Source organism: Amblyomma mixtum, chromosome 10 (assembly GCF_055824585.1).
Source record: "Amblyomma mixtum isolate Tamu chromosome 10, ASM5582458v1, whole genome shotgun sequence".
Lineage (NCBI taxonomy): Eukaryota > Metazoa > Arthropoda > Arachnida > Ixodida > Ixodidae > Amblyomma > Amblyomma mixtum.
The window spans coordinates 173,238,244-173,252,867 of NC_143021.1; the positions used below are offsets into that span (position 1 = coordinate 173,238,244).

The 14,624-nt window shown below is 50.1% G+C and overlaps 1 protein-coding gene and 1 pseudogene across 1 annotated transcript in view; one reads left to right on the forward strand and one right to left on the reverse strand.

Moving 5' to 3' along the window:
• The window catches only part of LOC149327750 (calcium-activated chloride channel regulator 1-like), an 884,343-nt gene that overhangs the window by 684,395 nt on the left and 185,324 nt on the right, over nucleotides 1-14,624 (forward strand). The gene's annotated exons all lie outside the window — the stretch shown is intronic.
• LOC149327765 (uncharacterized) lies at nucleotides 1,426-4,349 on the reverse strand (annotated as a pseudogene).

Below are 14,624 nucleotides of genomic sequence, written 5' to 3' on the forward strand. Positions count from 1 at the left end.
TGTGGGCAATAACCAAATTTCGACCATATCTCTACGGCCGCCCATTCGACGTAGTCACCGACCACCATGCTTTATGCTGGCTGTCGTCCTTGAAGGATCCACCAGGCCGACTTGGTCGTTGGGCTCTGCGCCTTCAGGAGTACGACATCCGAGTCATCTACCGTTCCGGACGCAAGCACTCTGACGCCGACGCCCTCTCCCGGTCACCGCTACTTGCCGACGATGCGAGCCTCTCTAGCATTGAACCCGTGCTCTCTTCGTTACGCCCTCCAAACATGCATCTGGAGCAGCGCAAAGATGCCTGGATAACTCTCTCGTGCATCTCCTTTCCGGCCGCACTACACCAGCGCCCTCCCGCTCTCTTCGTCGTCAAGCCTGCCACTTTACTCTGCAAGACGGTCTTCTTTACCGCCGGAATTACATGCCAGATGGTCGAAGATGGCTACTTGTCATACCTCGCCACTTACGCACTGAAGTCTGCGCATCATTTCATGCCGAACCCCGAACGCTCATGCTGGTCTCTTAAAAACCTACACGCGATTTCGGCACCGGTACTACTGGCGCGGCATGTACACCTTTCTACGAAAGTACATTCGCTCATGTCTCGACTGCCAATGCCGCAAGTCACCATCGCAGCGCCTTTCCGGACCATTGCAGCCTTTACCTTGCCCTGCACGTCCGTTTGATCGTGTGGGCATCGACCTTTATGGGCCTCTGCCGCCTTCTACTTCTGGTCACCGTTGGATTGTCGTCGCCGTCGACCGTCTTACGCGCTATGCCGAGACGTCCACTCTTTCGGCGGCTACAGCCAGGGACGTAGCTTTTTTCATTCTGCGCAATCTCGTTCTTCGCCACGGTGCTCCTCGCGAGCTTCTTAGCAACCGTGGCCGCATGTTTTTATCAGATGTTGTCCAGGCACTCCTGCAAGAATGCCGCGTAGTTCACAGAGCAAGCACGGCGTACCATCCTCAGACGAATGGGCTGACCGAAAGGTTTAACCGGACGTTCGGTGACATGCTCACCATGTATGTCACTCCCGACCACTCCAACTGGGACCTCGTTCTCCCATTTGTGACATACGCCTATAATACCGCCGTCCAGTCTACTACTGGGTTTTCGCCATTTTTTCTTCTTTATGGACGCGAACCTACCTGCCTGCTTGACACCATCCTCCCCTACCATCCTGATGCCTCTGCCTGCTCCCCTGCTTCTGAAATAGCCCAGTATGCCGAAGAATGCCGCCAACTAGCCCAATCTCTCACGTCCCACGATCAACTTCTTCAGAAAGACCGCCGTGATTCAGGTCAACCCTCTGCCCCCCTACCGGCCGGCTCCCTTGTTTGGCTATGGGTACCTTCTGGTCCTCCTGGCCTGTCATCCAAGTTCCTCACTAAGTATCACTACCCTACCGTGTTTTCTGCCAGAGTTCCCCCGTGAACTACGTTGTGGAACCGTTGACACCCTCCTCTGACCACCGCCGCCGTGGCCGTGAAACCGTTCACATCAGCCGTCTCAAGCCTTACCACGAACCCGTGATGTGTACCACGCCGTGAGTCGCCAGGATGGCTCCTCCTTCGTCGGGGGCCATTGTAATGACGAAGAAGTGCCCGCGCGGCAGCGGGACTGCTCTCGGCAAGCGCGTGCCTCCTGTTGGTGCTGTTGGAACCGCTGACTGTCGGTGAACGCCGTTCCGCGCTTATTGCTTTGTGCCGTGCTGTGTTTTGTGTCCTGTGCCCGAGAAACCCATTACACTTCCATCATCTCATATACTTAATAAGTTCTGGCAGGTAGTGTGTAAAATACACATACTGCAGACGTCGAATCAGGCTGTCAATAAATGGCACGCACCTCCTCACAACGATTACCAGAGATTCCACCTCACTGTATACAATAAGGCGGGCTTCTTCCAAATCCAAAAGAAATAGTCCCAGTTGCACTTGCGTGTAATAGCAGTGGGTAGGCCTCAAGCTATAATTTTCACCTTGGCACAGAATGTACGGCACTTTCTTCTGCCTCACAAGCTCAGAAATTTTTTCTGTTTTGCCACGTGTTGGGCTTTTTATCTCTAATAAGACAGCTGGCTCTCCATGTCTGAAAACAATTCCGTCGGGGCTGAAGCCAAGCCATGGAACCAAAGGGTTCACAACCAGGCCCAATGTCGAGACTGCATCAGCAGTGTTCAGCACATACTCTTCAAGAGCTGGTTTCTCATAAGCCTTGCCATATCTTGTGGCGTCGTTTCCTGGAAAGTTTTCTGTTAGCATTTTTGTGATCTTCTCTTCCCAGCTGTGTGCTGGTGATGGTGCAAACCGATACAAAGTGTGACACTTGCTTCCGGTTATACGGAGCATTCGCTCCCTTTTCCATTGTGCGCTATCTTGTCCAATCGTTTGTGCACAAATTTTAGCTGCTTGTACTGCACTCACAGCAACCATGTCCTCATAAAATTTGTACAGATTGGGGCTCAAGTGCTCCTTACGAGTTCTGTAAAGTTTGAATCTGTTCCAGTCCCTGAACGCCACTTCATGGTACTGTAGGTCTTTGAACTGCTTTGCATGTTGGCTGGCAAGTATATGTTGCAGTACCTAATCAGGTTCACAGCCCGTGTTGTCACTGCACAGGTTCTCATCACTTTCTCCATGGTTTTCATGTTGAAGGCAGCGGCCTTCCACATGCCTTGCTAAGGCGCTTCGTGGAGCAGCAGCAATGAGCTGCTGCCGAATCGCACTGAGTTTCTCAGTGTCCAACTGAATCCTTGGTTTCGGCTGGACGTGGCACAAGTCCTTGATTTTTCTGGCCTTGTAAATGTTTTTTGCTTTCAGTCTGCCCCACGCTTGCTTCACGTCGGTGCAAGTGAGGAGGTCCAAGTTCTGGATGCCAGTTCTGCAGCAGTGAACAGATTGTATTCTAAGTAAATAAAACATTCTCAAGAGCAACCCGAAAATCCTGTGAGAAACGAGTAACATATTCATCCATAGATAAGAAGCGGCGTCAAACTGTGTTTAATTGTACGTTGAAACTGAACTGCAACACGCATAGAAAAGACACAATTTGATGAATGCAGCTAGTGGAACTCTTAAATTAGGAATCGTCATTGTGCATGCTTACCTGTGTGCAAAAAGCAGCATTGCAATCATGTGTTTGCACCGTACCGAGTTCCCAGCTTTGCATGAGCAGTGGCCCTGCAAGAGAGGAAAAAATAGTGGATGGTTTAGCATAGCCAAGCGTGAAATATACAGTAGGGACATACAGGGGAATACAGTAGGGACGGGGCATTATTTAGGCAGGTGGGTAGCCTGCCAGAAAGCAGGCTTCAAAGACGTACGTACTATCGCCAGCAAATGTTTACGGCTCGTGGGTGTGCGGGACAAAAAAATGCATGTTCCTTCCTCTGGTAACAATGACGGGCGCGCGGGTACCGATATGCACCTACAATAAACGTTTTCCCTTGAAATCGCGTCTCGCAAACTTTCGCCGCCGATAATACGTATGCGCGAAATCGGAAAGTGCGCCTAGTAGTGCTACCGCGCTAAAAAAAAAAGTACTCGCAGTTCAAAACAGGCACTCTTGATCTCATACGAATAAATGATATATTGCTCTTTCTCCTGCTTCGTTTTGAATAACATGTATCTCGCTATATTAAATTTGGATGAGAGCATCGCAAATCGCACACTACGCGCTACAATCATGCCATTCTTCGTAGCGGCCTTTCGCGTCTGCGCCTCCACACAAAAAACAACGGCTGCCCTTGCACCCCCTAAATGGCTTGTACAAAGCTATTACAGCTTTCGCTCTAAAATAAACAATCCGAAGTTGTAGTGGAAGAAATACTCCTGCTTCGCGGGCACACAAACTGAGTTGTTCGGAACCTGTTCATCGGAGGATGACGAAATCAATGTTCCCACAGCGATAAAAGCGGCTTTCTGGAATGCCTGACCGTTTGCCATGTGCTCTGCGATTGCATAGGTCGCGCTTCGGCAATAAAATGCAAGCAAATGCCATTTGTTTACTCGCGCATACAAGCAGCACACTTCCTGTCGTGCAACACGTGGAAAAGGTCCGTGCACCGAAGCCGCGACGCACGCACGGAGCTCCCACCGCAAAGAAAACAAATTATGCTATTAAATAGTTCATGTGCCTACCTGTATGGTTTCGTCGCTCCTGAACTTGAACCACAGCTCGTGCGGGTTTTGCCGCACTTGTGATGTCTGCAGGCACAATCCTTGGATTGTGTATGACGAGGCTGTGCATCCTTTCAAGCCGCAGCAAATGATGTGTCCTGCGTTCAAAACTTCTTCCCCTTCTATCAGGCACCGAACCCGCGTTTCTGAACCCCCGATGTGGGACATAATACATCCCAGAGTCAGTGGTCGTCTAAATAAAGACATGACAACACGGAGACAGCGGCCGGAAACACTGCGCGATCCGATGCGACGTGCACACTAGCAGGCCAAGCAGGCGGCGTCTACGCGATCCCCTCAACGACAGCCATATTGAATCTCCAGTAGCGCCCCCTATAGGCGATGAAAGTTGCGAATAGTGAATATTTTATCGCTTAACGATGATTGATTAGAAAAACTGAAGAAAAAACAACCGCATGCAGCTGGTGTGAACCGAACCCACGACCTCAGAATTACGCGTCCGCTGCTCTAACAAGTGAGCTACGGCGACGGCTGTCAGATCTACTTTCGGGGGCATTTATGTTTACAAGTGACCTTACCTTGATGTGTTCATCAGTGCCAGCCACGTCCATAAGCGGCCGACGTAGTCTGTCCAGATTTACCTCTAGTGTGGCGTGGAACGTCACCAATCGGTAAGGGTGGAAGCTGTGTGAGAACCCTTTTATGCTTATTATGGCATCAAGAAAGCCAGAACCGAGGCCCTCGTTAAGTAATTGTCGTGTTCGGTCGCTGTGTTGAATGCAGCGAAAGACGCACACGGTACTTTAAGACTTCGTTTATTTTAAGCCGATGAGGGTGCGACCAGCGTCGACCGAGGCAGGAGCCGAACTGGCCGCCCGAAGAAAGGAGGGAGCGGAGAAGCGTCCACGGGAGGGAGTGGCTTCCCAAAACAGGAGGAGGATGCGGGGGCGCACCATGGGGGGGCATCTGGCGACAGCGTGCGACGAGGGGCAAGTGGTCGTTAGGAGGAGGATGCGAGTGGTCGTTAGGAGGAGGGTGCGGGGGGCGCACACACACAAAAGCAATAAGGGGACACAACACTTCCTTCCCCCTTAGAAAGTTGCCTGGTATCGTGCAGGGGGTCGGCGCTCACGCGTGGAGGCGCGCTGGCTTTGTGCGCTCGGGGGAGAAACACTTGTAGGCTGGCTGTTGTTCGCTGTGTCTCCTAGGTCTGTCCTGGGCGAAGTCTCTTCTTCCGGGAAGAGGTGCCAGGCTATGTGGGAAGATGGTGCACGTGTTCTCTCCGCTGGCGGACAGCTCTCAGACGGCGTCGTAAATCTACGCAGCTGGTTGAGATGTCGGCGTGCTACTGTGCCATGTATGTTGACGAGCCAAGAGCGCAGGCCTATGCGTCTGACAATTGTAGCTTCCTCCCAGCGTGGCTTTTTCAGAAACTGTCGGGCGAGGACGCGCTGCCCCTCATTAAGCGTGCCGCAGCGCGGAATTGCTTTTTCTTCCCGGAACGTCTCTGCCTTTGGCTCGGGGAGGATGGCTGTGAGCTGAGTTCGCATTTCACGCTCGAACATCATTTTCGAGGGGGTCTCGCCTGTTGTGCTCTGAACCGTCGTGTGCTGCTTGAAGAGAAAGCGCGCAAGGCGGCGCTGCAGCGAGCCTGTCTGATCTCTTTCAAGGGCGCGTTTTAGCTCGGCTACGTAGCGCTCGGCTTGTCCGTTTGTCGCTGGGTGGTAGGGGGCCGATGTAACTGATGAGATCCCGTTGTCGCGATAAAACTTGAGGATCTCCGCAGACACAAACGGTGTTCCGTTGTCCGACACTACCTTGCGCGGCAGGCCGAACGTTGCAAATAGTGATCGGAGGTTGTCAATGACTGCTGCCGAAGTCGTCTGTCCCATTTGCCTTATCTCAAGCCACTTTGTGTAGGCATCTACGACCACAAGGAAAGTGCAGCCCTCAATTGGTCCTGCAAAATCAATGTGCAGTGTGTGCCATGGTGTGTCTGGCTTTTCCCATTCTGGGACAGGAGCTTTCGGCGGGGCGCTCCGGCTGCTCTGGCAAGGCTTGCATTCTCGCACCACTGTTTCGATGTCGTTGTCAATGCCAGGCCACCACATGTAGCTTCTGACACACTTTTTCATTGCAACGATGCCCCGATGTCCGGCGTGGATGAGAGACATAGCTTGTGCGCGTAGTTCTCTCGGCATCACAACTCGGGACCCAAATATGATGCAGCCGCGATGGGTGCTCAACTCTGTAGCTCGCCTGCGGTAAGCGTCGAAGTTGTCCCCTTTGAGTTTATGCACGTTGCCTTGTTGAACAGCTGTGTAAACTAGCCGGAGAGCTGCGCACTTCTGCGTAGATGCTGCAACTGTGCCTGCTGTAAGCGGAGGTTCTGGCAGTGCTTCGAACATCAGAACGTCTCCTGGTGGAAATGGTTCGTCAACAGTTGCGTCTAGTGGCAGACGGCTTAGCGCATCGGCGTTTTGATGTTTACTCCCATTGCGGTAGACCAGAGCGTAGTCGTACGCTGAGAGTTTGATGCACCAACGTGTCATTCGCGGAGACAAAGTTGGTGGCATAGGCCTTTGTGGTCCCAGAATGCCCAATAGCGGTCGGTGATCGGTTATAAAGGTCACCTTCCGGCCGGCAATGTACTGGTGAAAATGTGTCGCCGCGTAGACGATGGCTAGCCCTTCTTTGTCAAGTTGCGCGTAGTTGCGTTCTGCTTGCGACAACGTACGTGAGGCGAAGGCGATGGGAGCTTCCCTTCCTTGCTCGTCAGTTTGCGATAGAACCGCGCCGACTCCGTACGGTGATGCGTCGCAAGCCAAAAGCAGAGGCTTCCTTTCGTCGTAGTGGCGGAGGACTGTACATCTTCGAATCAGGTCTTTCAGGGCATCGAATGACTGCTGATGGCGTGGCGACCATGTCCATGTCACATCTTTCCGAAGGAGTTGGTATAAGTCGTTGGCCACGGTAGCTCTTTGTTCCAAGAACCGGTCGTAGAACGTCAAGAGTCCGAGAAAAGCCTGTAGCTCCTGCTTGTTTGTTGGAGCTCGTGCTTCTGTGATCGCTCGCACTTTGTCCTCGGTAGGGTGAATGCCTTCCGCATCAATTCGGTGTCCCAGAAATTGCACCTCTGGCACCGCAAAACAGCACTTCGATTTGCTTATGCACAAATTAGCGTTTGCTAGCCTTTCGAGAACGAGCTCTAGGCGCACTGCATGCTCTTCAGTGGAAGTGCCACTGATGATGACATCGTCAAGGTAGACACAAACTCCTGGGATGCCCTGAACCACTGTCTCCATGAATTTTTGAAATATGGCCGGGGCTGCAGCTACGCCAAAAGGCAGTCGCTTGACTTTGTACAAGCCTTTCAGTGTGTTAATTGCCAATAATTCAGCAGTTGACTCGCTCACCTTCAGCTGCTGATACGCCTGGGTGAGGTCCAATGTGCTGAAGACTCTTGCGCCACGTAGTACACTGAATACTTCTTCAGGTGTCGGTAGCGGGTAAGAGGACGCTTTAGTCGCAAGATTGACGGTGCTCCGGTAGTCTCCGCAGAGGCGTATGGTTCCGTTCTTCTTGCGAACTACGACAAGTGGTGTGGCCCATTCTGAATGCTGCGTCGGCTCGATGACACCTTGCTGCTCCAGTTTGTCCAACTCTTTTTCAACTGAATCTCGGAGAGCAAACGGCACCGGCCTGGCCTTCAGAAATTTGGGTTGCGCGTTGTCCAACAACTCCAGCGTGACCGGGGGCCCTTCGTTTCCTGGAATCTCTTCCGAGAATACTCTTTCGTATTTCTCTTGCAGTTGCTCAACCATGTTCTGGCTCGGCGTCTGGTGTATGCCGCATATCATCACGCCTAGTGGAGAAAACCAGTTTCTCCCTAGAAGGCTTGATCCTGTGCCCTTCACAACAAGCAGAGGTAGCGTATGGGTCTGGCCGTTGTAGTTAACCTGCACGTTGGCAGAGCCCAATAGTGGCAGATTCTGTCCTGACCACGTTCGCAGGTGCGTGTCGTCTTGTTGCAGGGCGGGTGCGTCAGATGGCCATGAAGTTCGGAATGTGTCCTCACTGATCAGAGTACAGGCTGCGCCGGAGTCCACCTCGAACTTAATCAGCTGGTGATGTACGCTTACTTCTGTAAAAATCTTCGGTCGCGTGCCGAGATTCATGGTGTTCAGGTCATACAACACAGATGGTGTTGCTGATGTTGTTCCATGGAGATCAGATAGCGGCGTATTCTCTGAGGCGTTGACGCTGTGATTAGGCTGGGAAGGTGACTTTATCTTGGCAAGTCTCCGTTTCGTAATGCATGCTCTTTCGATATGCCCTCGCTTGTGGCAAAAATTACACGTGGCTGACTGGAATCGACATCCCTGGGGGTTGTGTTGGTCGTCACACCGCCAGCAGCGTTGTGCCTTTTTGACCGATTTTACAACAACAGAAGGCTTGCGCACCTGGTTGCTTGTCTGGTGTACCGGCTCGGTGTTCCGGCGAATCCCTCTCTGCTGGTGACCGGCGCTCTCCGCTCGAACGGCGATGTCGTAAGCTTTGCTGAATGTGAGGTCCTTCTCAGCGAACAGGCGCTGCTGCAGTGACTCGTCACTCAGTCCGCACACAAATCTGTCGCGTAACATCACGTCCAAGGGAAGCATGGTGGTGTTAGCAGAAGAAGCTGCGTCTCCCTCCTGCCCGGTAGCTGTTGTCGACAGCGTTCCAAAATTGCAGTCGGCAGCGAGCTTCTTGAGCGCGGCTACGTAGGCGCTCACAGTTTGACAAAAGCATTTGTTGGGCGAGTTGGTGTTTTTGATGATCCATAACTACAGCGCAAACGACAGGACAGAGATGAAGAAGGGACACCACACAGCGCTGACTCACAACTAAAGTTTATTGGATGCCAGAAGGTATAAATACCTCCCTGGCGGCCAGAAAGAATGCAGTCGACACTTACATGCGTGACTGACATAATAGTGTACCAGTCATATGCCGCCAAGCAAATCACATGCGCGAGAATACAATATAAGCAGTGACAGAATACAATATAATCAGTGAGCAAGCACTTGTCAAAATTCGCAATCAAGGTATCTTCTTTCTTTTTCTGACAACGCGACAGATGAAGCACTGAAGCACTGAATGCATCAGTGCTTCATCTGTCGCGTTGTCAGAAAAAGAAAGAAGATACCTTGATTGCGAATTTTGACAAGTGCTTGCTCACTGATTATATTGTATTCTGTCACTGCTTATATTGTATTCTCGCGCATGTGATTTGCTTGGCGGCATATGACTGGTACACTATTATGTCAGTCACGCATGTAAGTGTCGACTGCATTCTTTCTGGCCGCCAGGGAGGTATTTATACCTTCTGGCATCCAATAAACTTTAGTTGTGAGTCAGCGCTGTGTGGTGTCCCTTCTTCATCTCTGTCCTGTCGTTTGCGCTGTAGTTATGGCTCACAGTTTCTCCTCCCAGTTGATCTCGTCGTTGGAAGCGAGCCCGGCTGTAGACCTCGGATGGCCTTGGGTCGTAGTGCTTTTGCAGCGCTTTTACGATGTCGTCGTAAGACACTGCCGCTGGTGTGCTTGGCTGAATAAGGGCGCAGACAGTATCGTAGGTCTGCTCCCCGCACAGCGTCAGCAGGTTGGCCCTCTTCAAGGCTGGGTCTGTGATGTTGTTAGCTTCAAAGTAGAACTGAAGGCGTCCAACCCACGATGACCACGATGAGCCGTTGAATTCTGGTATCTGATTGGGAAACCCTCGCGTAGCCATGGCTTGTCAATAGCGTTGCGTAGCGCGGGTCGAATCCACTTTCTCGTCGCCACTGTCGTGTCCGGTCGCTGTGTTGAATGCAGCGAAAGACGCACACGGTACTTTAAGACTTCGTTTATTTTAAGCCGATGAGGGTGCGACCAGCGTCGACCGAGGCAGGAGCCGAACTGGCCGCCCGAAGAAAGGAGGGAGCGGAGAAGCGTCCACGGGAGGGAGTGGCTTCCCAAAACAGGAGGAGGATGCGGGGGCGCACCATGGGGGGGCATCTGGCGACAGCGTGCGACGAGGGGCAAGTGGTCGTTAGGAGGAGGATGCGAGTGGTCGTTAGGAGGAGGGTGCGGGGGGCGCACACAAACAAAAGCAATAAGGGGACACAACAGTAATTAAGCAGGCAAGGGAAGGGGATGAGGGGATCGTTATACTTACGAGAGAAGCTAGCAGTATATGTATATATATAGGGAAGGGTTATGAAGGGGTCGTTAACAATATGAGAGAAGCCAACAGCCACAGAAACCAAATAAAAACTGGTACGGCGAAAGAAACGGGGACACAGAAGGCACACCAAACACAGGACTGACGCCAACTTGCAACTGGGGTTTATTGCACCAAGCCTGCCTTTTATACCACAACCAAGCCATATCAACGAAAGCGTAAACGTTGTACATATAAAACGGCTATTCATGCGACCACTGGCAATAAAGTAACGCTGATCATTACAGAATGTAATCTAAACAGAGCTTCGGAGGCAAACTTATTTTCTGGCCAGCAGAAACACTTCAACCAAGGCAAAAAAGAAAGAAAGAAAAGAAAAAAGAAACAAGGCACTGGGGCATGACAAGTCCACACTAACGAATTATGAAACGCGTGATGAAGGCGAAACAGAGCAAAAAATCGAACGACTATGAGATAAAACCACGTGAAAAAAGATGACCAACAATAACGCGGAAAAAACATGACCAACAATAACCCGGAAAAACATGACCAAAAATAACAGTAAGAAGGGATGAAGTCTGAAGATACAGCACCTAGCGTCAAGTGATAAAAACTGAAGATCATTCCTGAAGAACAGTTGTCTTAGCGTCTAAGAATCTAAAAATTGTAAAACATCGAAAGAAGGACGAAATAAGAGCACAAAACCAAGGGAAATCTGCGAACTACAAAAAACATTCTATAAAAGACGTCTCGGCGCTGCTAAGCATAATGGAAGGCCTGCTAACGCATTTTTTGCCAGCTTTTTCGATAAAATATGCCTCAACAATTTCTCTCTCAGTTTTATCTTTCCCACTCTTTAAAAATCTAGCTTTCTCGAATTCGGGACGGCAATTAGAACAGCTCTTGCAGTGGTCAACTAGGAAGCTTCTTTCGTTGTTGCGCAAGTTTCGGGAATGCTCACTTGCACGCTCATTAAAACAACGACCTGTTTGCCCGATGTAAACGAGGCCACAGCTAAGCGGTATCTCGTAATCCACTTGTGTCCTGCACTGCGTGAACTTTTTTTGGTGTTTTATGGTGCAAGCCGGCCGCTTTTCTCTGTTGGTCATGGCACCATAAAACACCAAAAAAAAGTTCACGCAATGCAGGACACAAGTGGTTTATGAGATACCGCTTAGCTGTGGCCTCGTTTACATCGGGCAAACAGGTCGTTGTTTTAATGAGCGTGCAAGTGAGCATTCCCGAAACTTGCGCAACAACGAAAGAAGCTTCCTAGTTGACCACTGCAAGAGCTGTTCTAATTGCTGTCCCGAATTCGAGAAAGCTAGATTTTTAAAGAGTGGGAAAGATAAAACTGAGAGAGAAATTGTTGAGGCATATTTCATCGAAAAAGCTGGCAAAAAATGCGTTAGCAGGCCTTCCATTATGCTTAGCAGCGCCGAGACGTCTTTTATAGAAGGTTTTTTGTAGTTCGCAGATTTCCCTTGGTTTGTGCTCTTATTTCGTCCTTTCGGTGTTTTACAATTTTTAGATTCTTAGACGCTAAGACGACTGTTCTTCAGGAATGATCATCAGTTTTTATCAGTTGACGCTAGGTGCTGTATCTTCAGACTTCATCCCTTCTTATTGTTATTTTTGGTCATGTTTTTCCGGGTTATTGTTGGTCATGTTTTTTCCGCGTTATTGTTGGTCATCTTTTTTCACGTGGTTTTATCTCATAGTCGTTAAATTTTTTGCTCTGTTCCGCCTTCATCACGCGTTTCATAATTCGTTAGTGTGGACTTGTCATGCCCCAGTGCCTTGTTTCTTTTTTCATTTCTTTCTTTCTTTTTTGCCTTGGTTGATGTGTTTCTGCTGGCCAGAAAATAAGTTGGCCTCCCAAGCTCTGTTTAGATTAGATTCTGTAATGATCAGCGTTACTTTATTGCCAGTGGTCGCATGAATTGCCGTTTTATATGTACAACGTTTACGCTTTCGTTGATATGGCTTGGTTGTGGTATAAAAGGCAGGCTTGGTGCAATAAACCCCAGTTGCAAGTTCAATTCAATTCAATTTTATTCAACATCTTGAGGATGTTGGGTGCGCCGACAAAAAGCCAGAGAGAAGGCTTGACAGAGGTCGACGCACCCTACAATAACTTGACAGCAGCACCAGAATGTTGTACAGTCCACGGCAAGTGAGCACACAGGAAAAAAAAATAATAAAATACAAATCATGAGTAAAAATCTCCGTGACACGAAGTGCTGACGGTACCTAGGGTTACAGCAATTTAGATGCCTTATTTAATGAGTACGGAAGAGTATAGCAAAGCATTTGGCGACCGTAATTCGTTCGAGTTTTTGGCACGAACCATGTGAAACCAGTACGGGTGGTGTACTTCTGTTCTTTACATTTTAAGTTCAACAGGTTCATCATAAATGGATTGTTTTGTCTAATACTTGTTTTATACCGCCTTAACAGTATACTTTCAAAAACTTGTGGGAGGGGGGTAATGCTAAGAGATGCAAAAATCGGTTCGGTGTGTTCAAATCGTGAAGCATTAACAATATTCCGAACAATTTTCTTCTGAAGTATATGTACCCGTTTAATATTAATAAATGATGTTGTGCCCCATACCAAAATACAATAATTAACAACAGAAGAAAACAGTGCATTGTACAGTATCTGTTTAATATGTTTTGGTAAAAGGTATCGCAGTCGGGACACGATACCAGCAACCTTGGACAACTTGTCCCTGACCTTTGAAACGTGTTCATCCCAACATAAATTTTCATTAAAAAGCACTCCTAGACTTTTGACCGTAGGAACTATTTGAATGAATGATGAACCCATTTTCAGAGAAATTTGTGAGACAGCAGGATCCTTATTGCGAGGTCTAAAAAGTACAGCTTTGCTCTTTTCGGTGTTTATGACCAGCGAATTCGACTCAGACCATTCGTGAAGCTGGTGCAAACAATCTGAAGCTTGATGTTCAAGATCACGCACATGTGCCGCTCGGAAGAATAGAGTGGTGTCATCGGCGTAGATCACAAAAATTGGCAGTTTACTGATGCAGACTATGTCGTTAACATAAAGGAGGAAAAGCAGCGGCCCTAGAATACTGCCTTGCGGCACGCCAGAAAACAGATGTTTAAAATTTGATGACTCGTTGTTTACCGTTACTTGTTGGACACGGCAACTAAGGTAGTGTTGTGTCCCCTTATCGCTTTTGTGTGTGTGCGCCCCCTCCTAACGACCACTCGCATTCCCCTCCTAACGACAGTTCGCATCCTCCTCCTAACGACCACTCAATCCTCCTAACGACTACTTGCCCTTCGTCGCACGCTGTCGCCAGAGGCCCCCCCCACGGTGCGCCCCGCACCCTCCTCCTGTTCTGAGAAGCCACTCCCTCCCGTGGACGCTTCTCCGCTCCGTCCTTTCTTCGGGCGGCCAGTTCGGCTCCTACCTCGGTCGACGCTGGTCGCACCCTCATCGGCTCTAAATAAACGAAGTCTAAAAGTACCGTGTGCGTCTTTCGCTGCATTCAACACAGCGACCGGACACGACAGTGGCGACGAGAAAGTGGATTCGACCCGTGCTACGCAACGCTATTGACAAGTCATGGCTACGCGAGGGTTTCCCAATCAGATACCAGAATTCAACGGCTCATCGTGGTCATCGTGGGTTGGACGCCTTCAGTTCTACTTTGAAGCTAACAACATCACAGACCCAGCCTTGAAGAGGGCCAACCTGCTGACGCTGTGCGGGGAGCAGACCTACGATACTGTCTGCGCCCTTATTCAGCCAAGCACACCAGCGGCAGTGTCTTACGACGACATCGTAAAAGCGCTGCAAAAGCACTACGACCCAAGGCCATCCGAGGTCTACAGCCGGGCTCGCTTCCAACGACGAGATCAACTGGGAGGAGAAACTGTGAGCGCCTACGTAGCCGCGCTCAAGAAGCTCGCTGCCGACTGCAATTTTGGAACGCTGTCGACAACAGCTACCGGGCAGGAGGGAGACGCAGCTTCTTCTGCTAACACCACCATGCTTCCCTTGGACGTGATGTTACGCGACAGATTTGTGTGCGGACTGAGTGACGAGTCACTGCAGCAGCGCCTGTTCGCTGAGAAGGACCTCACATTCAGCAAAGCTTACGACATCGCCGTTCGAGCGGAGAGCGCCGGTCACCAGCAGAGAGGGATTCGCCGGAACACCGAGCCGGTACACCAGACAAGCAACCAGGTGCGCAAGCCTTCTGTTGTTGTAAAATCGGTCAAAAAGGCACAACGCTGCTGG